Source organism: Eumetopias jubatus, unplaced genomic scaffold (assembly GCF_037043125.1).
Source record: "Eumetopias jubatus isolate StellerSeaLion01/CBP00866 unplaced genomic scaffold, mEumJub1_p1.0 scaffold_1, whole genome shotgun sequence".
In the NCBI taxonomy this organism is placed as follows: Eukaryota; Metazoa; Chordata; class Mammalia; order Carnivora; family Otariidae; genus Eumetopias; species Eumetopias jubatus.
Window position 1 is genome coordinate 208,657,333 of NW_028274807.1, and position 27,818 is coordinate 208,685,150.

The 27,818-nt window shown below is 51.3% G+C and overlaps 1 long non-coding RNA gene across 5 annotated transcripts; it reads left to right on the top strand.

Annotated features, from left to right (window-relative positions):
• On the top strand, nt 1-27,818 carry LOC148165180 (uncharacterized). 5 transcript variants are annotated; one of them, XR_015766453.1, is made up of 5 exons: nt 1-401; nt 3,572-3,651; nt 18,937-19,405; nt 25,569-25,688; nt 25,834-27,818. It is a non-coding gene; the product is annotated as an uncharacterized LOC148165180 (long non-coding RNA). The 5 variants fall into 5 exon arrangements; XR_015766455.1 differs by having other exon boundaries at nt 18,937-19,273; XR_015766454.1 differs by lacking the exon at nt 25,569-25,688.

The following is a 27,818-nucleotide window of genomic DNA, read 5'->3' on the forward strand; positions in this document are numbered from 1 at the left end:
ATAGTGAACTGAGAGTCAGTGTCAGCTACAGCAGGGCAGAGGTTAGTCTATAAGGTGCCCCTGAGCAAAGGAGAAAGGGGCACTCACAGCATGGCTTGAGCTCACTCTGTGTCCCATTGTGCAGTGTCCAACATGCCCAACCATCCCAGCCTACCCTGATTACGGGACTGGAGAAGAAGAGAGAAGAAAAAAGAAGGGGAAAGGAATTCCACTGGGATCCAGGGCATCATTTAACCTTAGCACTCTGGCCAGATGAAGAACCTTTCTCAAATGGATCAGGGACCCTGTGGGGAGCTGCAGCCCAGGAAGCCAGGATGGACACCCAGACCAGCAGCCTAATATCTTGTGGACCGAGGCGGGACCAGGCCCTGTGGAGGAGGAGAATCAGAAGTGGAAAGAGGGTATGAAAGTCCCAATTGCACCCACCCATCTACTTCCCTACCCCCCATCCTATATCCTGAGGAAATAAAGTGCAGCTGGGTTCTGGGTTGCCATAGTGACTGCCACAAAGAATTTGGGGGGGGGAAACACCCTGGGGGCATGAAGAAGCAATTTGGGCTCTCAGCTCTCGGAGGCAGGGGGTGGGGGGAGGAGACTGGGATTAGAATCTCCTGGGGAGAAAAAGCTGAGAGAGCTCTGCCAGGGTAGGTGGTGTCAGGGAGCCTGGAACCTTCTGTGTCGCCCCCCCGCCGCCCCCCGCTCCCCACCAGCTACCGGAAGGGAGAATGGGTGGAGGCAACCCCAGCTCTGGTGTGGAGGCTTCCAAGTCTAAGCCCCCACTTCCAAGGCCTACCTGGGGAGCTCCCCACCCAGTGTCTGTGGGGGCGGGGCCTCCATATGGATTGATTTTTTTTTTTTTTAATTTCCAATTCCACCTTGGGACCAGGTGCTGGCTGGGGGATCACACGGGCCTGATACCCCTCAAATTATCCCTCCAACTCAGGAAAGAGCCCAGTCTCACTGCCCAGCCCCTCCCCCTCAGCCTTCAGGTTGTGATGGAAAGGTCTACATGTGCTGGGATACAGGGAGGAGGGTGGACTTAAACCCCCAGAGGGACCCTGCAGCCTGCTTTTCCTCCCTCTGGCTTTCTAAACCTCCAAGAAAGCAGAGAAGGCACAGTGTGGTGGCAGCTGCGTGCTTTTTTTTTTTAATCTGTTAATAAAACGCAAGTGAATCAAATCCGCTCCAAGGGAAAGGGTGGGGGGGCGGCCAGGCAGGGGCCATGGTGTTTGCAGAAGTTGGAAATTTAATAAGAAGGGAAAATAAAAATAGCCACTGTGCTGGAGACACAGAGAGAGGGTTGGGAGAAGTCAGCGGGTGTGGGACTCCAGGCTGAGTGGAGACCCTGCAGAGGAGGGATGGGGGAGGGGCTGTGGGGCACGAGGGTCCCCAGAGTCTAGAGAGGCAAGGAAGGCCAGGAAGGCCCAGCCAGGGGCAACAGGAAGGAGGGGGCTTGGAGCACCACCCAGAGTGGCCCAATTCCCTGGCAGATCTTCCGCAGGGGTAAGCAGGCCATAGAGGTCAGGGATTGGCAGTCTGAAAGCCTAGGTGAGGAGGCACAGCTCCTGGCTACTTGATCTTTGAGCTGGTGGGGATGCTCATGGTACCATCAGAGCTGCCATGAAGAGCTGTGCCGGTTGCTCATTGCACAAGAGTGCCAGACAGAAGCCAGAGCAAGGGTTGATGTCCTCTGTTCCCCTCACCACACCCTTCATTGGCCCAGAGGAAAGGGTGTCTTTTAAGGATCCACAAAAAAGGTGGAAACAACCCAAATGTCCATCAACAGATGAATGGATGAGCAAATGTGCTCCATCCGTACATTGGAATATTATTTGGCCCTAAAAAGGAGTACTACTGATACTGACATACGCTACAATGTGCCTGAAACTTGAAAACACTATGCTCAAAGAAGCCAGACACAAAAGATCACCATGATGCCTTTTATGTGAAATGTCCAGAATAAGTAAATTTATAGAGACAGAAAACAGATTGGTGGTCGCCAGAGGCCAGGGGGACAGGGAAAATTGCAGAGTGACTTAATGGGTACAGGTTTCCTTTTGGGGTGATGGGAATGTTCTGGAATCAGATAGAGGTGATGGCCGCACAACATTGTGAAGGTACTAAATGTCATTGAAGTGTATACTTTAACACGGTTGATTTTATGTTAGGTGAATTTCACCTCAAAAAAGGAAGGAAGGAAGGAAAGAAGGGAGGGAGGAAGGAAAATAGATCCACATAAAGATGATGGAAGACCAGCTGGGTCCCTGCACAGGACTGATCACACCCCCATACCCCCCAAAAGCCCAGGATTGCTGACAGGCCCAGAGCAGAGCAGCTTTGGAATGCATTCATTCACTCAATAAGTATTTACTGAGCATTTACTTCATGCCAGCTACTGTGTGGCATGGTGAAGGAATACACCCCTGCCCTGGGGCTGATGCTCCAGTGGGATGGACAGACAGACCCAGCAAACATGGCGAACAGTGCATTAGGTGGCCGCGCATGCGCGCTGTGGAAGCAGTAATACCGGACACCTGGGGCCGACCGGGGCGCCGCATGCAAGTTTAACTGGGTGACCTCGCTGAGGAACCAAGCTCTGAAACAGGCAAAGAGCAGGCATGTGGCACATGGCCCTGAAGAGCATTCCAGGCAGAGGGAACAGCCGGTGCAAAGCGTTGAGCCTTGTTATCTGAAATGAGTACCACTAAATGTGGGGTGCTCAGCAGTAGTTAAGGTTCTGCTGGAGGCTTTTTAAAAAAATTTCCAGTTCTGACTTGGATGAGGTACAGGCTGGAAGATGGTACAGCCACGCTCCCCATAAACACACCCACCCCCAACCCGCAGCCAAAAGTCTTGGATTTCTTTTTTTGTTTTTTTAAGATTTTATTTATTGGGCGCCTGGGTGGCTCAGTTGGTTAAGTGACTGCCTTCAGCTCAGGTCATGATCCTGGAGTCCCGGGATCAAGTCCCACATCAGGCTTCCTGCTCAGCAGGGAGTCTGCTTCTCCCTCTGACCCTCCCCGTCTCATGCTCTCTCTCTGTCTCATTCTTTCTCTCTAAATAAATAAATAAATAAAATCTTTCTCTCTAAATAAATAAATAAAATCTTAAAAACAATTTATTTATTTATTTATTTACTTGTCAGCTCTGAGAGCGCACAAGCAGGGAGAGCAAGGAGCTCGATTCGGGACCTGAACCCGGGACCCTGGGATCGCGACATGAGTCAAACGGAGGCATTTAACCCACTAAGCCACTCAGGCCGCCCAAGTCTTGGATTTCTATCAGCGGTAGATGATCCCCAGTGAATGCTAGGAGCGGGACAGCAATCATAGCAACAAATCCTAGAAAGGACTTCTTATGTGCCAGGTACTACCATCATATTCACTCATGTAATCCTCACAGTAAACCAAAATGACAACAAAAATGTTATTACCTCTCGCGCCTGGCTGGGTCAGTTGGTAAAGCGTGGGACTCCTGATCTCAGGGTTGTAAGTTCCAGTCCCAGGCTGGATGTAGAGATTAGTTTTTTAAAAAATCTTTTTTAAAAAGGTTATTGTCTCTATTTTCCAAGTGGGGAAACTGAGGCACAGAGCGATGAAGTGGTTTGCCCAGGTTGGCAAGAGAACCCAGGACGGCTTTCCGTGGATCCAGGTGAGCAGAGCCTGTGAGTTTCTTCCGAGGCCCCACCCTGCAGGGTCTGGAGGCCCAGCAGCCCAGCCGGCAGAGGGTCCCAGGTGCGGGGGAGTTGGCAGTGACGGGTGACTGATGGCTTAATAGCTCGAGCTGGGACCCGGCCCTCCTCACCCACACCGCTGCGGGTGGCCCCCCGGCAAGAGGCAGAGATGGGATAATTCAGTTACCATAAGGACAACGAAAATTCCAGAGAGAGGGGGGAGAGAGAGAGAGAGAGAGAGAGAGAGAGAGAGAGAGAGAGATGCACAGACCAGGGGAGAAATGGGAGCTAGTCTGGCTGGGCTCGGATGGGAGGGAGGAGGCAGCTTCCCAGGCCTGTTTTGGGCGCGGGGGTTCAGGGCGCTGGCAGCCTCAGCCCCTCCCCAGGCTCAGCTGACTTCCTGTCTTGAGAATGGAGAGGCTGAATGCCAGGAGCGAGAGGCCACAGGGCACAGCCCAGGCCTCAGAGGAGAGGGCAGCATGTGGCCAACCCCTGAAGTGTGTGTTTGGGGGGGGAGGGGAGGGAGCCAGGGGTGCTGGTGGAGCAGGGGGCCGGAGAGGACTGGGGGAGCTAGGTCCAGGTCCGAAGCCTCGTGTCATCCTTGACTTGATACCATTCTCTCTCTCTCCACTCACATCCAAACCTTGGACTTCACTTCTCCCACCTCCACGGCCCCGCCTGGTGCAGCCCAGCATCGCCCCACCTGGACCTGCACCTGCAGCCGCCTCCACCCTGGCCTCGGGGCAGCCCGGCCTCGCCTGGAGGTCTATTCCCCCTCGGCCCCCAGGGGGCGCTAGTGAACAGCGGAGCCGCGTTGCCCCTCCTCTGCTCAGAACTCAGCCGGCTTCCCACCTTGGACCGGTTTCTTGTTGCTGCCCTCACGAATTCCCACAGCACACGTGTATCATCTCAGGTTCTGGAGACCAGAGTCTGCTTTAGGTCTCCCTGGGCTAAGATGTCAGCTGACCGCCAGGCTCTAGGGAAGGAGCCCTCACCTCATTCAGGTGCTGGCAGAATTTAGCTCCTTGGGGTTGTAGCCCAAGAAAATGTAGCCCATTTTCTTGCTGGATGTCAGCTGAAACGGTGGCCTGCACTCATTGTGCACACCTTCAAAGCCGGCGGGGATTGTCCTCCTCACATGGCATCTCTCTGACCCCCTTTCTGCCTCCCTCTCCTGCATTTAAGGATTTGTGTTATTAGATGGGGCCCACCCCATAATCAGGATAATCTCCCTGTCTGAAGATCCTTACAACCTAATTACATCTGCAAAGTCCCTTTTGCCATGTGAGGGAACATATTCATGAGTTCTGGGGTTTAGGATGTAGACATCTTTGGGGGGTCATTCTGTATACCAACCTCCTCACTCAGAGCAAAACCCCAAGTCCTCCATCACCTCCCTGCCCTTGTCTCCCCACTTTCTTCCCCTCCTTCCCTCCTGCCACATGGGCCTCCTCACTAGGCACATTCTTGCCTCAGGGCCTTTGCACAGGCTATTTCCTGGGCCTGGATTATCTCCTCCCAGATATCTGCAAGCCTCCTCCCTCACCTCCTCCAAGTCTCCCTTCCCGTGTCTCTTCCCCAGGAAGCCCTTCTCTGACACCCTCCCTCTCCCCCATTTACAACCACCACAAACCACCATTACCCCATTCTTTTTCCCCATTGCACTCACTGCTCTGGGATATACCAAAGATATTCACTTGCTTATCTTATCTCTTGTCTGACTCTCCCACCCAAATGTCAGCTCCACCAGGGAGGTCCCTTGTCTCTGCTGTTCTCTCCTGACTCCACGGCACCTCCCCAACCCCTGCCCCTGGCACCCAGCAGTTGCTCGATAAATGTTTGTGGAATGGAATGGAGGGCAGGCAGGGCCCCAGTGCGAAGGAGGACCCAGGGCCCAAGGGAAGGCAGGAGAGAGGTCAGTGTGAGGGGGGAGAGCGAAAGACCTAGAAGAATCCTGGAGTCAAGAGGACACTGAGGAAAATGAACCAGCAGGGAGCCCGTCTTACTCATGGGGTGGGATCAAATGCAGTTCTAGTTTGGCTTCCTGCTGCTCCCTAACGTGCTTTCACGGGGCGGGGGGGGCGGGGGGGAGGTGGTGGCAGGGGTGTTAACTGGATAAACTCTTAGCTTCCTGACTGTTCCACGCATCTCAGATCACAGATGCTCGTGTGGTTGCCTTAAGTCACAAGGCAGCTTAGGCAAGATTCAAGACAAGAATGTCCAGATCTGAGCTTGGATTGTGGTTTAGACTTAAATATTCTCCCCCTTCCCCAGTGCCTGGTTCTGGGGGCCTGGAGTGGTGCAGGGGCCCATCCTTCCCTCCCTCCTTGCTCACCTTTCTTGTCACAGTTAAAGAAAACCAGAGCTGGACAAATGTTAAAGCGATGAAGATAAATTTTGTTTTTTAAAAACTATTGCAGTAGGGGAAAAGAGAGGTCAGTGTAGAACCGGGCTCAGTTCTGATTTACAGCCAAGGAGCAGGGTCAGGGGCAGTGGATGGAAAATTACTAGGAGCAAACATCAGGAGGAAGGGAAGGTTCTAGCTTCACTGACTTAGCAGGATTCTTGCTAAAACTGGATTCTATAAGGAAGGACACAGAGAAGCCCAAGGTTGAGGACCAGTCAATGCTCAGGATCTGAGCTCAGGGAGGGAAGGGGGTGTGTGGGGGGGGTCAAGTGGTGGTCCCCAAAAGGATAGGTCCCACGTCCTCACCCCTGGAACTTCTATTTGGAAAAAATGTCCTTGCAGATGGGATTAAGTTAAGAATCCTGGGATGAGATCATCCTCGATCAGGTGGGGGAGTCTAAATCCAGTGATGAGTGTCTCTATAAGGGAGAGACAGCCCTGGGGAAGAAAGGGGCAAACACAGAAATTACAGCAGTGCAGCCACAAGCCAGGGCGCACCTGGGGCCACTGGAACAGGAGGAAGCCAGGGAAGGTTCTGCCCTAGAACTCTTAGGGTCCTGGCCTGGCCCACACCTGCATTTCACATTCTGGCCCCCAGCACTGAGGGAGAATAAATTCCTACTGTGTTCCTTCAAGTTTGTGGTCCTTTGTTGTGGCAGCCCCAGGACACCAGTGGGCAGTTGGTCCTGGTGGAACTGGCTGGGGGGGGGTTGGCGGAGCGGAGGGGGGGGTCTGCCTTTCCTGGGCCTAGCAGGTGTTTAGGGCCCCGCTTTCCTTTTGTAAATGCTTTTAAGGAAACCTCTTACCCACCCCTGCCTCTCCCTTAGGACCTGCTCCCTGCTCAGCCTGACTCTCTCCCCCATTGAAACCAGTCATATGCTTGCAGTTGGAGTCCCAGCACCTCCTCCAGGAAGCCCTCCTGGATGTACCCTGTGTTTGATCACAGAGTAGTCACCAGCCCCTTTCTTCTGCCCTCCAGAGGCCATGAGGTCCCCAAAGTCCAAGGGACTCACAGATTTTCCAGGACATCCTGCTGATGTTTTTTCTTTCCTGGGCTTGAGGTGAGGAGGGCACTCTGCTCTGTCCCTTTTCTCTTGATGGGGAGAGCATGAAGTTCACAGCACAGCCTCCTCCAAAGAAATCTTCCTCATAAAATCCTCTCCAAACCTGCCTTCCCCAAGCCCTTTAGACCCTGGTCAAGGTGAGAGTCATGAAACCCATTGTGAGCCATCAACTTCAGAAATCTTTGCTGTGGTCTGATGCCTCTCGCTGGTCATCGTGTCTGCTTATTTTGGGCCTGAATGAAAATGTCCATCTTAGCATCCTGTTACTCCAGTAATATCCAATTCTGGGGTCCACTGATGTTGCTCCCTGACTATTCCCAGCTCTCCACCTTCCAGGCACATGATGGGTGGCACTTCCTGGTTCCCCTGTGGTTGGCTGGAGCCATGTGGTGAGTTCTGGCCAGTCACCTGCAAGCAGAAGTGATGACATCACTGCCAAGGTGGAGCATTTAATTGCTGATGCAGGACCCTCTGCTCTCTGCTGCAGTGGCTAAGAACATTCCAGAGAGCTGCCGCCTCATCAACCTATATCCTGCCATGACAATGACCCAAACAGAGGCCTCATGTGGTCCCAAATGGTCATGTAGCATGAGCAAGAAATAAACTTTTAAGTCACTGAGCTGTTGGGGCTACTACAGCATAAGCCAGAGTCTCAGCTGGTGTAATAGTATTCTATGGCGGCTGTAACAAATTACCGCAAATCTGATGGCTGAACACAACATTTATTTCCTTACAGTTCTGGAGGTCAGAAGTCTGAAATCAGTTTCACTAGACTGAAACTAGGGTGTCAGCAGGACCCTGCTCCTTTGGGAGGCTTTAGGGGAGAGTCATTTTACTTTTCCAGATGCTAGAGCTGCAGTGCTGTGTTCCTTAGCTCGTGGCCCCTTCCTCCGTCTTCAAAGCCAGGAGTGTAGCGTCTTCTAACCTCCCTCTGCTTCCCCCTTTCAAGGACACTTATGATTGCATTCAGAGCCCTCCCAGATAATCCAGGATAATCTCCCATTTCAAGAGCCTTAACCTAATCCCTTTCACAAAATCTCTTTTGCCATAGAAAGTCACATTCACAGGTTCCAGAGCTCAGGAACTAGTATCTTTGGGGGGGCCATTATTCAGCCTGCAACAGTGGGTTCACCTAGAAGCAAGGATTCAAAGGCAAATCATTTATTTGGGAAGTAATCCCAGGAAGGAGAGTGAGGAAATGAGGAAGAAAAGAACGGGCACATTGTTGAGATTAGTGCTGTGGGCAACTGGGGCTCTAACCCACAGGAGAATTCTGGGGGACATTGTAGAGGTGTGCAATAAATGACTAACCTCACCCAAAGAGAGGTCTGGTTTTTGCCCTTTGCTCCTGGAGGTGACCTCTAAACCCTGGAATGTCTTGCTTGGTAAGAGTATCTTTGTTTACCTGGGACCTTGGGCCAAACAGTCTAACAGTGTGATTTATGGTGGGGGCCTCGGGCCACCCACTGTCAGCTCAACCTCTGGATGGGCTGGAGACTGAGGTCAGCTATACGGATGGTCAACCATGTCTATATGACATAGACCCAATAAAAACTCTGGACACCAAGGCTGGGGTGAGCATCCCAGTTTGGCAGTACACCATGAGTGTTGTCATGCATTGTTACTGGAAGAAGTTAGTGAGTGCTGTTCACACAACTCCACTGGGAGGGGACACCTGGAAGCTCATGCCTGTTGTCTCCTGGATCCTGACCCCTGCACCTCTTCCCTTGGTTGATTTTAATCTGTATCCTTTCCCTGTAATAAACCATAACGTGGAGTATGAGAGCTATCAGTGAGTCCTAGGGAATTGTTGAAACTGAGGTGTCTTGGGAACCCCAAACTTGCTGTTGGAAGTAGAAGTGAGGGTGGTCTTGGGACTTTTACACCCTGCAAGAACACACCTCAGAGTTGTTCCACCCAAGGCATGAGGGATCTGGGGTGTTTATCCTTCAACTCTTATCTTCCATTTGCCAAAGCTGCTCAGGGGGGCATTAACTTCCAGGTGCTTTCTCCTGAGAAAAAACCCTCAAGCAGAGAGATGCAGGTGCCATGGTACTGTCACGGTAAATGTCGTGGGGACATGTGCAGGGCACCCACCATGTTTGCTTCATCGAGCCTGTCCTGACCGATACTCTGACATTTGCTCAGAGCTAGGCACTGTTCAAGCTCTTTATTTGTTTAAGGAGCCTCAAGATATGCTATGGTGTATTAATGAGTGTCCATTTTTCTGGTAAGGAAACTGAGACGTGGAGAGGTTAAGTCACTCAAACAAGGGACATTGGGCTGCTTGGACTGCTGTAATAAAGTGCCAGAGACGGGGTGGCTTAAACAACAGAAAATAATTTCTTGCGGTTTCTGGAGACTGGAAGTCCAAGATCAAGTTGCCAGCTGTTTTGGGTTCTGGTGAGAATGATCTTTCTGGTTTGAAGATGGCTGTTTTCTCCCTGGACCTCTCATGGTGGAGAGAGAGTGCGGGTGAGCACGCACACACGCACACACGCTCCCGTCTCTGCTTTAAAGGACACTAATCCTGTTGGATCGAGGTCCCTCCCTTATGACTTCATTTAACCATAAATATCTCCATAAAGGCCCAATCTCCAAATCCAGTCACATCGGGAGTTGTGGCTTCAAAATATGAATGTTGGGAGGATACATTCAGTCCATAGGATCACAGAGCTATTCGGTGCTGGAGCTGAGATTCCAACCCTGAATCCACAACCCAAGCTCTTCGCCACTGCTCCTTACAGCCAACAGAGGAGGGAAAAGCCTGCAAAGGGGAAGGGAGATTGGATAAGGAAGGGCAGGTGGCAGCCATGGGAGGCCTGGGCTATCCCCAGGAAGCCTGGGCTTGGGGGATACCTGAATTTCAGCCCCCTTAGGGTGCTGAAATTAGGGTGAATTAGGGTGCTGAGAGCGCCCTAAGGTTTAGCAGCTTGAGTGACTGCTTTAAAACCTAAATTGGACCTGGTCACTTTCACGGTCAGAACCCTCCACTGGCTTCTCAGAAAAAAAAAATCTGTGCTCCTCCCCGCAGCCTATAAGCCACTGTCACCTCCCTGCCCTCATCTCTTACCACTGTCACCCTCTCTCACCTCACTCCAGCCTCCTCAATGTTTCTCAGACACACCAAGCAAGTTCTAGCCACAGGGCCTTTGCACATGCCTTTCCTCCCTCCAAGAAAAATCTGCCCTCTGACATTTGCATGGCTTGCTCTCTCTCTTCACTCAGGTTTCTGCTTGGGGTATAGACTGTCTCCCAATATCCCTTTTCTTATCTTTTTTTTTGTAAATAAATTATTTTTTATTGTGATAAAGTACACACACCCTAAAGTTTACCGTTATAACCATTTCAAAGTACACAACTCGGTGGCATTAAGTATATTCACAATGTTGTGCAACCATCCACCACTCTCTAGTTCCAGAACTTTTCCATCACTCTCAATGGAAATCCTATGACCATTAGCTGGTCACTCCCTGTTCTCCCCTCAATTTTCCTTATCTTTTGTATTGATAAAGCACCTCCATTTTTAAGCTGGGCACATGGCCACCCAGGAAAAAGACTTCATTTCCTAGCCTTCCTTGAAGCTATGCCATGTGACTTTGTTTTGGCCAATGATAGGTGAACAGCAGTGACCTGTGCTCCTTCTGGGCAATGCCCTTGAAGGGGAGGAGTGGAGCCACCCCTGACCTTTCTCCTCCCACCGGCTGGAAAGTGGCCATGCTGGGGAGGCATCTTGGTCCACCCTGGAGGTGGCAGAACAGAGACAGAAAAAGCCTACATCCTCACCACAATATAGCCAACCACCCCAGTCTTGGACCATTTACACTCAGACTATTAAGTAAGTACTAAATAAAGTTATCCCTTGGGGCACCTGGCTGGCTCAGTCTGAAAAGCATGCAACTCTTGATCTCGGGGTCATGAGTTCGAGCCCCACGTTGGGTGTAGAGATGACTTAAATAAGTCAATAACCTTAAAAAATGTATCTCTTCTTTGAGGCACTGTAATGTTGGATTTCTGTTCCAGTGGCCAAAATGATACTGTAACTATCAATTTGATAATAGAATTTAAAATACCTGGCATTATTTTAGTGGGTGGGCAGCTGGTGAGAATTCACACATGAGAGGCTGGGAAGCTGGTGGCCCTTGTCATGCCGGGACAAAACAGTTAGGTAGCCCTCTGCTATAGACCAAATGTGGGTCTTCCTCCAAATTCAGATGGTGAAACTGAATCCCCAACAGGATGGTTAATGGAGGTGGGGCCTCTGGGGGTGATGAAATCATGAGGATGGAGTCTTCACAAATGGGATCACTGCTCTTATAAGAGAGACCCCCAGAAAGCTCGCTTGCCCCTTCCACCATGTGAGAACACATTTAGAAGACAGCCGACCATGAACCAGGAAGCCGGTCCTCACCAAGAACCAAATCTGCCAGCTCCTTGATCTTGGACTTCCAGATTCCAGAACCAAGAAATAGATATCTTTTGTTTATAAGCGACCCAGTCTATTGTAATCTGTTATAACAGCCCAAATGGACTAAGCCACCTGGCACCTGTGAGATTCATGAAGACAGCCTATAGCTCTAGGTGGCTTAGTCCATCTGGGCTGTTACAACAGATACAATAGACTGGGTCTATTACAGAACACAAGCCTTGCAGCTACAGCTGCCATGTGAGTCAGAAATGACCTGTGTCCTTTAAGCCATAATACTTCCCTCCTATCAGCATCCTTTCAGTTCCCGAGTTCAGATGGCAAGAGTCTGGATGTCAAACTCAGATAGTGGGGGAGACTGCATAGTGAACATTTGGACAGTGAGGGGGACCTGTATTTGGGGACCTTGTCACTACAGCAGCCTAACATTTATTTGCCTTAACTAATACCCACAAAGGAAAAATGCTTCCTTCATCAACCGCTATGGGGATTCAGTAAGGGAATCCACATAAAGCCATGAGCATGTGCCGGGCACATAGAAGCGGCTCAATAAATGTTTGCTGTTTCCCCACCACCGCCACTTGGGGTTTGGGGAAGGAGATACCCCTTCCCAGACTGCTGGGGAAGCTCCTTTGCTATGTCTTTTGTTGTCAGGCAAGAACCTAGACCCCAGACTGGTTTCCTCTGCAACCACAGCTCCTGTCTGGCAGACCCTCTCCCACAGCTTGCTCCCCATCTGCTTCTGGTAACTCTGTTCCCTCCCCACGCCCCTTCCTGCCTAGTTAGTTCCCTTCAACCTGCCCATCTTGCTTCCTGAAATGCTCCTCCCCTAACCCCCAAAGCACACCACCACCAGCCGGCTGCAAGGGGCCAGGACCGGTTTCTTGCAAAACTTTTTATGATCCTCCTCTGACTACTAAGTGGTTAAAAATATCCACTCCGCCCAGGCAATTTTGCTAAGCTGGTGTCAGGGGGAGAAAGGGAGACAAGGGAGAGCTCACAAATGAAGCAAATTGCTGAAAATCGGATTTTTACTGTCTTATCTAGGAGCCACATGAGAGGAGAGGAGATTGCAATTTCTGCCGGAACTTTCTCACATCCCTATGTCTGGGGCAAGCAAGTGGCAGAGAGCAGGGAGGAGCAGGGCGAGAGGAGCCTGGGAGGGAGAACAGAAGGAAGGACAGGGGCTGAAGAGGGAGGGAGTGGGAAGGGGGGGTGAACAGGAGGAAAGGATGAGTGTGAGAAATTAAGGGCAGCCCTGAGAAAGGCTGGGGGTCCCCAGGGGTTTGGATGCCAGACCCCAGCCAGGGGCTCCTGCAGGGGCTGTACCTCTTTGGAGCCCCTTCACCCACCCACAGAGTCTGATTTTAATTGCCCAGCAAGGATGAGTGTCCTTATAAGGAGGAGAAAGGGAGATAGACTCAGAGATAAATCCACATCCAGATGCAGGCAGACACTGGAGTGATATGGCCAAAAGCCAAGGAATGCCTGGAGCCCCCAGAAGCTGGAGGAGGCAAAGGAAGGTGGCTTTGGAGGGACACCTTGTTTTTGGCCCAGCGATAGTGACTTTAGACTTCTTGCCTCCAGAACTGTGAAAGAACATTGATATTGTTTTAAGCCACTCGATTTGTGGTAATGGGTCTGTTATAGTAGCCCTAGGACATACATCCGTACCTACAACACTGGGCAATTGGAAGGAATGGACGACTGAATATGCACCAAGGGCTTAGGAAAGTGCTTGGCATAGAGTGGGGAGACACTGCTGATTTGTTGAATGGATGAGGAAATCTTCAGTGAGCACCTATCATGTGCCAGGTGTTGCTAGATACTGGGGATGAAATGGTCAGCAAAGCCCAACCTGGTCTTTGGGCTCCTGACAAATAAAACCTAGTTAGGGGACAGATGTGGATCAAATCAGCACTCTAATGAAGTGCAATTACATACTGAGATATGGGCTCCAGAGAAAAGAACCAATTCTTAAAGAGCCTAAACCAGCCGAAACTTGACATGAGTGGCACCCGGGGGGAGGTGTCCTAGAGGGACATGCTGAAATCCAAAGGATGAGTAGGTGTTAACAAGAGGAATTTGGAGGAGAGGGAGAAATTTTGCAGATGATGAGAACAGCATGTGCAAGGGACCTGAGGCAGGAAGAGGGTTTGGAGCATGTACGAAACAGTGGGAAGACCAGGGTGGTTGGAAGAGAGGACAGGGAGGGGTAAAGGAGAGCAGTAGGAAGTTGATGCAATGGGCAGGGGTCAAATCACTCAAAATCTTGTGGGACATGTTACAATTTTTGGTCTTCATTTTAAGAGCAATAGAACTATTGTAGTCATCCAAGTGGAGTTGATGATGTTTTGGACTAGGAGGGTTGATGGAGATGGAGAGATGTAGGCAGATTCAAGGGATGGCTGTGAAGGTAGATTCTACAGGACCCATTTGGGGAAGTAGAGTTCATGAGACTTGGTGGTGGATTGGATGTGAAGGTGTGGAAGAAGAGAATTCATCTAGACTTGAGCATGGCAGGTCTGAGATGCCTTTGAGACATTGAAATGAAATGTCGACAAGGCAGTTGGATGAGGCTCTGCTCTTCAGGAATATAAATATGACAGTCATCATTTGTGGTGTATTTGTCAAGACAGGCTGGGTTATGCTGCAGTAACAAATAAGACCAACATTTCTGGGGCTTCAAACACCAAAGTTTCATTTCTTGCTCATACTACATGGCCATAATGGGTCAGAAGGGGGTGGGGGATGCGGGATGGGGTGCCTGGCTGGCTCAGTCAATGGAGGATGTGACTCTTGATCTTGGGGTCATGAGTTCGAGCCCACATTGAGCTTGGAGCTTACTAGGCTTATTAAAATGAATGAATGAAAATAAAATGCAATCACAAAAAAAAAAAAAATAGAAGTGGTAGGGCGGGTATGACTTACTCCATCTGCACTCCAGGATCCAGGCTGATGAAGCGGCCACCATCTTGAATGTTGCCAATTGCCATGCCAGAGGGAAAGATTACTCTGGAGGGACCTCTGTTGGCAATGACGTGATCCAGCCCAGAAGTGGCATGTTTTAAGTTCGCTCAAAATTCACTGGCCAGAACTCATCATGTGCCCCATTTAACCACAAGGATGCTAGGAAATGTAATTCCCCGGATGGGGGAGAACTAGAAAAATTTGGAGAGCAGGATCATGACTTAACCACATGAGCACGAAAAGGTGGTCTGGAGAGAGATGGAGAGCCCCCCAAACCCAACATTTAATGACCCTATAAAAGTAGGCCTGGGGGAACACTAAGATTTTTCTGTGCATTAGTCTGGTGGCCACTACAGGCAGAGGACAAGCAATCCCAGACACAGGCCAGGAACAGAGAGATGAGAGCAGGGCCAGACTGGAGATCTTTCCTCCAGTAGTCTGATATTCTCCCAAAATCCCATTGCATCGGTTAGGCTCAGGCTAGGAAGACAGAAGTCAGTCTAGATATTTCAATAGGGACAGATTTAACGCAGGGAATCAGAGCCAGCAAACCCACTGAGAGGACTGGGGGAGTCATGCCAACATCCAGGAAGGCAACATATACAGGAACCGTAGGGAATCACTGCTGATGCTTGGTGACCTCAAGGGTCTACTCTCAACATCGAAATAGACTCTTTGTAGGACGATGCCCAGAAGGTGCCCAGCAAGTCTCACAGCTGCAATTTACCTGCCATTGACAGGACAAATGATGGCCCTATTTTCTTCCACCTGACAAATCCTGCATGAATGCCTCTCAGTATTAGACTCCACCCAATAGCTCCATTGACAAGGGAGTCTTAGGCATGTAGTTCTCAGACTTCTAACCCCTGAGGTAGAGAATCAAAGGATGTGCAGAGTTGCTAGCAGGCAATTGAGTACACCCAAAAAGGTGGACCATGGAGACGGTGCCCTGAAGGGTTTGGGACCTGGTGATGCGCTGGCGAGGAGGAGTTGGAGTGATCATGGGCCATGGCGTGGGCCCCCCCTCCACACGGGCAAGACAGCCCCCTTGTTCCATGAGGCTATTCCTTCCCAGAATCTTTGGATTGCGTTCCTCCCTATAAAGCAACAAAAATTAGATGACAATGTGGAGCCTGGGTGATAAAGGGGGTACTTAAAAGTAAAGACTGAAGGGGCGCCTGGCTGGCTCAGTCCATGGAGCATGAGACTCTTGATCTCAGGGCTGTGAGTTTGAGCCCCGTGTTGGGTGTTGAAATTACTTAAAAATAAAATCTTAAAAAAAAAGTAAAAAATGGAGTAGTATTCAGTGAGCAAAAGAAATGAGCTATCAAGCTACAAGAAGACATGAAGGAAGCTTAAATGCATATTGCTGAGTGAAAGAAGCCAATCTGAAAAAGTTACACACTGTATGATTCCAACTATATGACATTATGGAAAAAGCAAAACTATAGAGACAGTCAAAAGAACCACTGTTGCGGGTTGGGCGTGGGCGAGGGCAGTGGGAGGACGAGGTGGACCACAGGGGATTTTTAGGGTGGCGAAACTATTCTGTATGATACTGAAATGGTGGATCCATGAAATCTTGCAGTTGTCAAAACCCATAGAACATGCAACACTAAGTGAACCCTAAGGTAGACGGTGGACTGAATTGATATTGGTTCATCCAACTGTAACAAATTTGCCACACTAATGTAAGACATTAATGACAGGAGAAATTGGATAGGTATATGGAAACTGTCTGCACTGACTGTACAATTTTCCTATAAACCTAAAACTGCTTTAAAATATATAATCTAGGGGCGCCAGGGTGGCTCAGTAGGTTAAGCATCCAACTCTTGATTTTGGCTCAGGCCATGATCTCAGGGTCATGAGACTGAGCCCCTCGTTGGGCTCTGCACATTCTCTCTCTCTCCTTCTCCCTCGTCCCCTCTGCCCCCTCTCAAAAAACATATATATATGTATATATATTCTATTGATTAAAAAAACCAAAACAGGAGTGCCTGGGTGGCTCAGTCGTTAAGTGTCTGCCTTCAGCTCAGGTCATGATCCCAGGGTCCTGGGATCGAGCCCTGTATCGGGCTCCCTGCTCAGTGGGGAGCCTGCTTCTCCCTCTCCTTCTACTGCTCCCCCTGCTTGTGCTCTCTTGCTCTCTGTCAAATAAATAAAATCTTTAAAAAAAATAAATAAAAAATAAAAAAACCAAAACAGTGGCTTCTTGGGGCTGGATCATGCTCCAGTCTGTGGGTAGTCTCTGACGGACAGAGACAATTGATTGCTGGAGATGCCGTGAGTGCACTAGGCATTGAGCTTCCAGGGATGAGCATCCATAGGGATGGCTGGCAGCCGTGAACCTCACACTTCTGGCAGACCAGGGAACTAGCCTGGCACTGGTCTGTTCCTCTGTCAACCTTGAGAGTCTATTTCCAGGATCTGGGACTCTCTCACCAAGAACCATCTTGGTCTCTCCTGGATTAGTAAGCCAATCGGGCCTCAGTTTCACCATCCATAAGTGGGGCTATAATATGTAATAGTTACAACAGTCTCGGTTATGCTATGTAACAAACAAGCCCAGATTGCTGAGCTAGAAGAGGCCGTGTTTCCGGGTTCCAGACGTGCAGTCTGGGAAATGGGGCTCCTGAAAGACATGCAGTTATGATACGGCATGGCCCAGGTTTGCAGCAGGTCAGCATGGCAGGGACAGTTATTTCTGAGTGTCGGCCACAGAAGCAGCCAACACACAAATGCTGACATTTTTGCAAACACGGCTGCCGGCTGCCTGCCCGGAGCCAAACACTTTTCTGTCCTTCTCTCCTCCCTGCCCCACATTCCTTTGGAGCTCGAGGTTAATAAACTCATCACTGATGAGCAGGGAACACATCTGCAGAGGTTTTAATTACAGTAGAAAATTGGCCCAATTGGTATTTAATGTAGAGTAAGTATCGAGTTAACCGATCAGGGCAGGAGGAGCTGAGGTTTGCACGGAGGTGTCCTGAGCCCTGCCTGGCTGGTTTTCCCTGAGAGCCTCCAAGGGCAGGGGCTGCTGTAGTGTTGGCTCTCCGGAGGCTGCAGCGGGACCTCAGGGATCCCGGGAGAGAAAAGGAAGCAGCCTGAGGTGAGGGGGTAAGAAGACATTTCTGAAAGCTCAGCTCAGGGCTCCGCTCTCTGGCCTCAGGGCTTTTCTCCTTTGCAATCTGTGACCTCCCTTTCCTCCGGGCAGCCTTGGAGGGAAGGCTGGGGCTCCTGTGGACAGGGTGTAGGAGGAGCTGGGGAATGGGGTGGAGCGGAATTGGTCCCTAGGGTTGGGGGCAGGGGGGGGGACAGGGCAGAGCTGCAGGGCTAAACTTTCTTTTTCTTTTATTTTTTAAGATTTTATTTATTTATTTGACAGAGAGAGAGAGCACAAGCAGGGCAAGAGGCAGAAGGGGAAGCAGGTTCCTGCTTAGCAAGAAGCCCGACGCGGGGATCATGACCTGAGCTGAAGGCAGACGCTTAACCGACTGAGCTACCCACGCACCCGCACCCCAGAGTTAAACTTTCTAAGTGAGGCAGGGAGAGGAGAAAGGGCCCCGCATCTCCCACCCTGCCTCCCAGTTTTGCTGCAGGGGAGCTAATGGAGGGAACGTTTTTGGAGAGACTGCTCAAGAGAGAAAAAAAAACAAAAAGCCCCAAACGATAGGAGGCAATGGGCTAGCAGAAGCCAAGCTCACCCAGAATCCATCACAGTTGTCACTACAATTTTCCATACATTCCAGGCCCCCCAGGATGACTGTGTCCTGTCCAGAGAGACAGTTTTAAATATAAAAGCATAGACTCTGGAGTCAGACTGCCCAGATTCTGACTCTGTCACCTACTAGCTGGGTGACTGAGGGCAAGCGACTTAACCTGTCCATGTCTCAGTTTTCTCATCTGTAAAATAGGGTGTAATTTGTAATGGTTAGGCTAAGCGAGGCTGCAGAAACTAAAGAAACCCAGCATCTCAGTGAATGAAAATCACAAGGTTTATTTCTCACTCATGCTTCATGTTTGTTTTGGGTCATTGTGGGGAGGCTCTGCTTATCATGGTCACTGGTGGAGCAGTCACACTCTGGAACATTCTAGAACATTGCTTGCGGTCATGCCAGAAGGAAATAAGAGCTTTGGAAGCTCGTGCACAGGCAATTAAATGCTCTGGGTGGGAATGACATGCGTCAGTTCCACTCACAACTCATGGGTTAGAACCAGTCATGTGACCTCCTCCACAAGGTGGGCAGGAAGCACAATTCTTGGCCAGCAGCACTGACGGGCTTCCAACTTACAGGCTGTCGTAAAAATTAAGTAGGGTAATGTGAAATGCTTAGGACAGTGCCTGGCATACAGTGAGCACTCTTTCCATGTTCCTGATTTTGTGTTTTACCAGGAAAAGTGACCTCACCCAGGTCTCTGATGCTGATTGAACAGGACCGAGATGGACCAGTGGCTGGAAGCCTGGAAGATGTGCTTCAGGAGTGTGCCAGGGACATCCAACCACTGAGGCACAGGTCAGGGCACACCCGTGCCTGACCCTGAACTCAGACAAGACACAGAGCTCCATCATGCATTCCAGGGAGGGAGATGCAAGCTGGAGCCTGCCCAGACCCTCCAAAGGGCACCCCCCACCCCCACAGAAACCTACCTTATGCCCGTGCCATGCATGCCACCCCGAGTGTGGGCGAGTGCTCATGTCAGCTTCAGCATGCAGCCCGGACCTCCAGAAGGTAGGAGGTCCTACCGCCTGCCACCACCCCTTACCGTTCTTCACCTATTTGCTGGTTGATAACCTTTCCTCTTGGCCGGAAGGAGCACTCTCTCAGAGGAGTTCTTGACAGAGGAGGTGACAAGTAACACCGGTGAGCAAACAGACCCCCAGAGGCAAAGTCCCTTGCTCGGGGTCTCCCAGCAAAAAGTGGTGGAGGCAGGATTCAAACCCAGGCTGCTCTGTCTTCAGAGCTTTAAAATACGCCACCACGCTTCCTCTCGGAGCCTGGGTCTGCACCCCTTTCCTTCACTAGCTCCCCACAAGTCCCACCAGCCTCCCTCAACCTTCCCTCCTGAACCCCGCCCCTAAGAGCCAGGCAGCTCTGCAGAACCCCTGGTTTCCCCACCATCCAACCACAGCTAACTTCAAGGTGGGAACCGGGGCCTCCCAGACACCCAGGGACCCCCAGAACAATGGACATCGCGCAAGGGCGGGAAAAGGGCTGGCAACTCTAGGTAAAGCCGGGAGCGCTCCGCAGACCCGAATCCCCCCAGCAGAGCCCAGCCAGGCCTGCGCCAGGCGACCTCTTCCGGCACCTTTGGCTTCAGCAAGGAGAGGGGAGCAGCAAAACAGCGCCCTTCGCCAGCTCCCCAAACATCCTCCAGCCCCCCGCCTTGGGAAGGTGGGGGGCCACGGCTGCCCAGGAGCGGCCCTTTCCCGGGTTCCGCAGCCACAGCGGCGGATTCCCAGACTGGGGGGAGCAGTGGGCGGGGTCCTGGAGTACTGGCGGGCAGAGGGGTAGAAGTGCCATCCATCCCCCCCCCCCGGAGGTCCCCCGCGTGCACATCGCGCTGTCCATCCTCCGCGATGATAGGCAGGGATGTCCCCCAAAGCGCTCCAGCTTCCCAGCCCTCATTCCCGGCGAGCTAAGCCCTGCCTGGGGCCTCCCTTCCCAGCGAGGGCAGGAAAGGGGAGTTAAGGAGGATTTAGAGACCGGCCCGCCTGCGGAGAGATTAGATGAGATCAATATACAGAGGGCCGGGTGAGATCCCGCTGAGGGGCTCCTTAAGACCCGTGACCCTGAGAGGTAATTAACAGGCTTGCTGGGGTTGGCCAGACCCCTCACCTCCACCTCCACCCTATTTGGCAGCCCCTACAAAGCCCGGGGCTGGGGTCCTGGCTCCCTCTTACTCCTCCACACCAGCCCTGCCCGTTCAGAACCAGGGTCCTCCTCCAGCTACCTCCCTGGGGAGCCTGGAGGGATCATTGTCATAGTCTCTGCCACTCTTGGAGTGCTTGCTATATGCCGGAAGCTGTCTAAAGCTTTATAGAGCTCCCTGATTTTTCACCACAATTCTAGAAGGCAGGTTGCTAACAAGAGCTCTCCTCTACAGATGGAGAAATGGAGGCAGAGGGAGATGAGGGGGCTTGTCTAAGGTCACACCACAAGTAACCATAAATCTGGGATTCAAACCCAGGCATTTGGGGTTCAGAGCTTGGGCCCCTAACCTTCTGGACTACAGTCCTATGCCTTCCCCCTGACTCCCCCCCCCCCCCGCCACAAACTGGCTTTAACTCTTAGAAAGGGCAAGACCAATACCCCTAGTCGTTTTTCCAACACATTTAACCACCTGGAAGTCAACGGAGCAACCAGATGTGAGGGAAAACTCTATGAACCTAAGTACATGACACAAAGTCCATGCATCAGTGAAAGCATGTGACCCAGAAGGTGTATACGCTCCAGAAAGAGGGGGGATCCCATTAATCTTGTCTCGAGAAGCCTAACATCTGGCATGAGGTGGGTGGTCAATATATTTTTGTGGAATTGAATTGGACTAATGGTCATGACCTTTACTTACAGCCCCTTCACTCCTAGGTTAGACACAGTAACAACATTGGCCAGGTTAAACGGGCGCAGGGAGCTACTCAGGGTGGACAAAGCTACAGTGCTGAAGACAAGGAATGGGAAGAAATCTTGCCTACACCACTTACTAGCCATGCCTTCATTCTTCCTTCTGTAAAATGGGTTATTGTGAGCATTAGGGAAAATTATTGTCAAGTTTCTAACATGGTGCCTGGTACCTAGCAAGTACAGATAAACATTAACTTGAATTTTTTAGGGGGCTAACAGAAAAACTATAAAAACAGACATAAGACCTCAAAAAAAAAAAAAAAAGGCATGGCAGCCTAGGAGCAACCTTGCCTTGGGACTGTTGAAATGAGAGCAGAACTTGTTTTGGCCACAAAAAGGAGGGCTGAGATCCTGTCATCTATAGAAAGCCTGAATGGAGGTTTGAAGAACTACCTGTAACACTGATGTATGTAATAAGAGCTGATATTTATCAATCCTGGGCATTTGCGCCTCCCAGCAAGCTGATGAAGTGGGGACTATGATTATTGCATTTGTCGATGGGGAAACAGAAGCTCAGTGAGGTTAAGAAACTTGACCAAGATCACATAGCATGTAGCGGTCAGGCTGGGACTCAGGCCTGGCTCTGTGTGACGGCAAAGTCCTGCCCCAAGAAAGACTAGAAGAATAAACACCTAAAGATCAGCAGTGATATCCTCAAGGCTGGAAATGTGGGAGAACACTATTGTCTTTTGGTATACTCTGTGTGTTTCCTGCCTGTGCTAGTAACAATAATAATAAAGCTAAATATTTTTAAATTCTTTCTAAATATGACCCTTTAGGTAAGACGAAAAGCTCAAAGGGGAAAACCCTTTGTGGTTAGGGTCCCCACAGGAAGCACTCTGTTAAGTAGGTGACTTGAGGTCTGGGAATGAGAGAAGCTATAGCAGAGGAGACCCTGAGGCCCTGTGAGGCTGGGGAGCTATTACCACCCCTAGGAGCTGTGGTCCTGCTCACGTGAGTGACCACCCTGCAGGACAGGCTCAGAGCCGCCCCCACGTCCCTCCTGCCCTCCATCTTCTACCAGAGCTTCCTGTTGGCTAAAGCTGAGGAAGCCAGAGGACCAGGGAGCCCCGTCCGCCCCAGCACCCCAAGCAGGGTGGAGGACAGTAAAACGTCAATCTTTTGAGGGGGGAGAGGCAAAGGGAGAGAAAGAGAACCTCCACACTGTGGGTGGAGCCCAACATGGGGGTCAATCCCACAACCCCGAGATCATGACCTAAGCCAAAATCAAGAGTCGGACATTTAACTGACTGAGCCACCCAGACACGCCAATGAAGCGTCAATTTTTTTTTTAAAGATCTTATTTATTTATTTGAGAGAGAGAGAGAGCACAAGCAGGGGGAGCGGCAGGAAGAGGGAGAGGGAGAAGCAGGCTCCCCACTGAGCAGGGAGCCTGATGCGGGGCTCGATCCTGGGACCCCGGGATCATGACCTGAGCCGAAGGCAGATGCTTAACGAACTGAGCCACCCAGGTGTCCTGAAGCATCAATCTTGAAGGCCACATGGGAACTATCTTATCCTACCCTCCTTAACTTAGAATTCAGAACCAGCCTGCTCTTCCACTGGTGAAAACACCTTTTGGAGAAATATTTATTCTCCTGCACAAGATGGTACAGACAAGGACTTTGACAAGAACAAAAAGCTGGTAACAATCTTAGATAATAGCCATGGGGAATGATGAATTATTAAGTGAATTATGGCCCCTACTATGGGAAATGAGACCAAAAAAAAAAAAAGGTGGTGCAAAAAAAAAGCACCCAAATCTATTGTGATGGGAGTGCATTGAATTGTGCCCTTTCCCCAAAAAAGCATGCCCAAGTCCTAACCCCCAGTACATGTGAATGGGGCCTTTTTTGGAAATAGAGTCTTTGCACGTGCAATGAGGTAAGGATCTCAAGATGAGATCATTCTGGATTTTAGAGTGGGCCCCAAAATCAGGGACTGGGGTCCTTACATGAGAAAGGAAAGGGGGTTGGAGAGACACAGGGGAGAAGGTCAAGGAACACCAGGAACCCCCAGAAGCTAGAAAAGGCCAGGAAGGATACTCCCCTAGAGGCTTCCCAGGGAGTGTGGCCCTACTGACACCTTGATTTCAGACTTCTGGTCTCCAGAACTGGGAGAGGACACATTCCTATTGTTTTAAGCCCCCCAGTTTGTGGCGGCCGCCACAAGAACCAACTACCGTGATACAAGCAAGTTTCAGAACAATGTGGGCAGTGTGATACAGTCTATGTTAAAACTGTTAGAAAGCGCCCATAGCATTGTGGGCAATGCCCTGCCGACTGCCCTGGGGCCACCTGGGGTCACCTGAAGCTTTAGTGGACAGTTTCCATACAGGCTTACAGCATGCCACCCCAAGCAGCCACATTCCCACCTGGGGTGCTTCTCTTAGGGGTGGGCAAGGCTGTTACTGGCCTCAGGAGTGGCCCTCAATCAGAGAGGGATGGGAGCTGGTGGATAGGCCCCAACTCCCTCAACCAGGGAGGGGGGGCAACTCAGATGTACAACCGACACCCAGAGGTTCCCAGTAGGAATGAGCCCCAGGTGCCCACAGGGGTCACCTGCTCACTAATGCCCCACCCTCTTGGTTTCCTACTTTCCCTGTTGTATTAATTATCTAATCCTGCTTAACAAATTACCCAAATTCAGTGGCTTAAGAGGATGATCATTTATTATCTCTCCTGTGTCTGCGAATCAGGAATTCTGACAGGACACAAGGGGAACAGCATGTCTCTGCTCCTCAATGTCTGAGACCTCAGCTGCAAGCCTCAAAGACTGGGGCTGGAGTCATCTGAAGGGTATCACTCCTTGCATGACTGGTGGCTGATGTGGGCTGTGGCCGGAGGACCTAACTGGGGCTGTTGTTTGTTAACACCCACATGTGGCCCCTCGTGTGATCTGGGCTTCCTTACAACATGGCTGGGTTCCAAGGGCAAGCATCGAGAGAAAGGGTGGGGAGGGGAGGAGGAGGATGGGGGAAGGAAGACAGGGGAAGGAGGAGGAGGAGGGGGCAAGGAGGGGGAGGATGGGGGAGGAGGAGGATGGGGAGGAGGAGGAGGATGGGGAGGAGGAGGAGGATGGGGAGGAGGAGGATGGGGAGGAGGAGGAGGATGGGGAGGAGGAGGATGGGGAGGAGGAGGAGGATGGGGAGGAGGAGGATGGGGAGGAGGAAGAGGATGGGGAGGAGGAGGATGGGGAGGAGGAGGATGGGGGAGGAGGAGGAGATGAGGAGGAGGATGGGGGAGGAGGAGGAGGATGGGGAGGAGGAGGATGGGGAGGAGGATGGGGAGGAGGAGGATGGGGAGGAGGAGGATGGGGAGGAGGAGGATGGGGGAGGAGGAGGAGGGAGGAGGAGGAGGATGGGGAGGAGGAGGATGGGGAGGAGGAGGAGGATGGGAGGAGGAGGAGGATGGGGGAGGAGGAGGATGGGGAGGAGGAGGATGGGGGAGGAGGAGAGGATGGGGATGGGGAGGAGGAGGATGGGGAGGAGGAGGAGGATGGGGAGGAGGAGGAGGGATGGGGAGGAGGAGGATGGGGAGGGAGGAGGATGGGGAGGAGGAGGGATGGGGGAGGAGGAGGAGGATGAGGAGGGAGGAAGGGGGAGGAGGAGGAGGATGGGGAGGAGGGAGGATGGGGAGGAGGATGGGGAGGGAGGGAGGAGGATGGGAGGGGAGGAGGATGGGGAGGAGGAGGAGGATGGGGAAGGAGGAGGAATGGGGGAGGGAGGAGGGAAGGGGGAAGAGGAGGAGGGGGAGGAGGAGGAGGATGGGGGAGGAGGAGGATGGGGGAGGAGGATGGGGAGGAGGGAGGATGGGGGGAGGAGGAGGGGAGGGGAGGAGGAGGATGGGGGAGGAGGATGGGGGAGGAGGAGGATGGGGAGGAGGAGGAGGGGGGAGGAGGAGGAAGGGGAGGGAGGAGGATGGGGAGGAGGAGGGATGGGGAGGAGGAGGATGGGGAGGGAGGAGGATGGGGAGGGAGGAGGATGGGGGAGGAGGAGGAGGAGGATGGGGGGAGGGAGGAGGATGGGGAGGAGGAGGAGAGAGGAGGAGGATGGGGGAGGAGGAGGGAGATGGTGGAGGAGGGAGGGATGGGGAGGAGGAGGAGGGGAGGAGGAGGAGGATGGGGAGGAGAGAAAAGCAAAGCAAGAGGACGGAAGTGAAAGGCGTCTTACTTTTCTGTGCCCAGCCTCTGAAGCCTGTCAGAATCACTTCCTTTATACTCCATTGGTCGGAGCAGTCACAAACCCCACCCAGATCCAAGGGGAGGCGCACAGACCCCGCCTCTTGTGGAGGAGCCTCAGAATATTGTAGAAAGAGCCTGTACAAGGTGATAAATATGAGAGGTGGCCATCTTTGGAAATCACAACCTGCCTTTCCTTTTTGACTTCCCCAATCCCCTACAGCTGTTTCCTGGGATCACCTCCCGGACGAACAACCTGCCCCCGAATCTTTGCTTGTCTCAGAGTTGTCTGTCTTTGAGGGTACTCAGATTAAGACATCGCACAAAGACTGCATTTATATAGGTGGGTATAGTATAAGTGTTGTAAATGTTCAGATAAAGATCTATAAGGATATACCCCAAACAGACAACAGTGGGTCCTCTAATGAGGGAACGGGGGATGGGGGACAGGAGGGTTCATCTGTAATACCTGCCTTTTTTTCCCCAAGGAGGGATTTCCTGCACCCCAATGTGGAACGTAACAGACGGAGGGGCGGGATCAGGAAGCACTCACAACTTACTGCTGACCAGAACACCAGCCCTGAAGCAGCTATGACTCTCTTAACACGCACAGGGAGCCGGAAGATAGGAGGTGGAGGACACCCTCTTTGCACCCTCAGCAGGGAACCACCAGCCCATTTTACAGCTGAGCCGAGAGCTTGGAGTGGCTCAAGGGTCCAGGATTTCTGGGAACCTGGAGAACGCCCTCTTTATAAGAGTACTCTAGCCTCAGTTACCTAATCTATGAAATGGGTATGATAATGGCCATCCCACAAAGCTGCTTGTGAGGGTTACATACATTATTACACATGAAAGTGACTGACATGGGACCTGGCACATAAACACAGCCACAGATGTATTGAGGAACAACCGTACCCCAGAAGTTGTTTTCAGTGCTTTTCATATGTGAGTCCACATGAGTCTCGACAATAAGCTATGAAACAGGGCCTATTATTTTTTGTTAAGATTTTATTTATTTATTTGACAGAGCGAGACAACGAGAGAGGGAACACAAGCAGGGGGAGAGGGAGAGGGAGAAGCAGGCTTCCTGCGGAGCAGGGAGCCCGATGTGGGGCTCGATCCCAGGACCCTGGGACCATGACCTGAGCCGAAGGCAGACACTTAACGACTGAGCCACCCAGGTGCCCAAGCAGGAGCTATTATTGTCTTGATTTTGTAAAAGAGAAACCAGAAAGGTTAAGGAATGAGTCAAGGCCACACAGTAAGGCTGCCAGACCCTCTACCTGCCTTCTGACTCCAAATGCAGTGCTCCCTCTACCCATCACCTCACACTTCCTGTGGGAAAAAATGAGTGAGCAGACAGGAAAAGAAGCTAGAGAAAGACTGTTTTCTTGGGCTTTTAAAGGACTGGGAGGGCTGGTATAACCCAGGGAGCAGATACCCCTCCCCTTTCCATCCTTAACCACTGTCTGGGTTCCACCCAGACCCTCCTCTCCAAACCAGGGGTTTGGGACAAAGCTGGTAGAGGCAAGCATCTCTTTCAAGATCAGAGGCAGGGGGTTCCCCTCCCCCGACTCCCATTTCACTTTAAAGGGGGGAAAAGCTCCCCATGCAATGAGGCAGAGCCGTGGGTTCCCGGGGGCCTTGCAGCCCTGTTGCCATAGCAACCAGACTCACTAGCAGTTTCTGGTACAGGAGGTGGCTGGGCCCACAGCTTGGGCTGGAGGGGATGAAGGGGTAGGAAGGAGACCTCAAGGGCATCCCCTTGCCTTCAGACTGGACCACCCACGCCCCAGTGCCAGAGGAGGCTAGGAGACCTCATCACCCCAGAGACACAGGGACGGGCACTCCTACCCTTGAACTTCCATCCTGAATCTGGGGCAGCTGTTTAAATTTTCCAACTTTTGTCCACCCTGGAAGTAGTACTATTGTGAAGCCTCAGAGGAGGAACACATCAGGGTTCACACAGCCTATGGTCCATACACAGCTCTAGGGACATTTTCATTTGTGTTTCCTTTTTTTCCCCCCTTTGACTGAGGTATTACTTGGATAAGGTGAAGGGCACAGATCTTAAGTTTCAGCTCAATGAGCTTTATGCGTGCATATACCTGTGTCTCCACCACCCACACCGAGAGAGAATATGTCCATCCCTCTGCACTCATGCCCATCCTTGAAGTCCATATCCCCCAATCTGACTTTGTAATCATAGATGAGTTTTGCCTGTCCTTGAATTTCATATAAATGTAACCATACTGCACGGCCTCTTTTGCCTGGTGTCTTTGACATAACACTGAACCTGTGGGAATCATCCTTATCATCACAAGTATTATTACTGTCCTTTTTCTTTGTTGTGTAATATTCCATTGTAAGACTGTGTTACAATTTGCTTATTTATTCTACTGTTGATGGATATTTGAGTTGTTTACAGATTGGTTCTGGTGATAAAGTTGCCATGAACATTCTTGTATGTGAA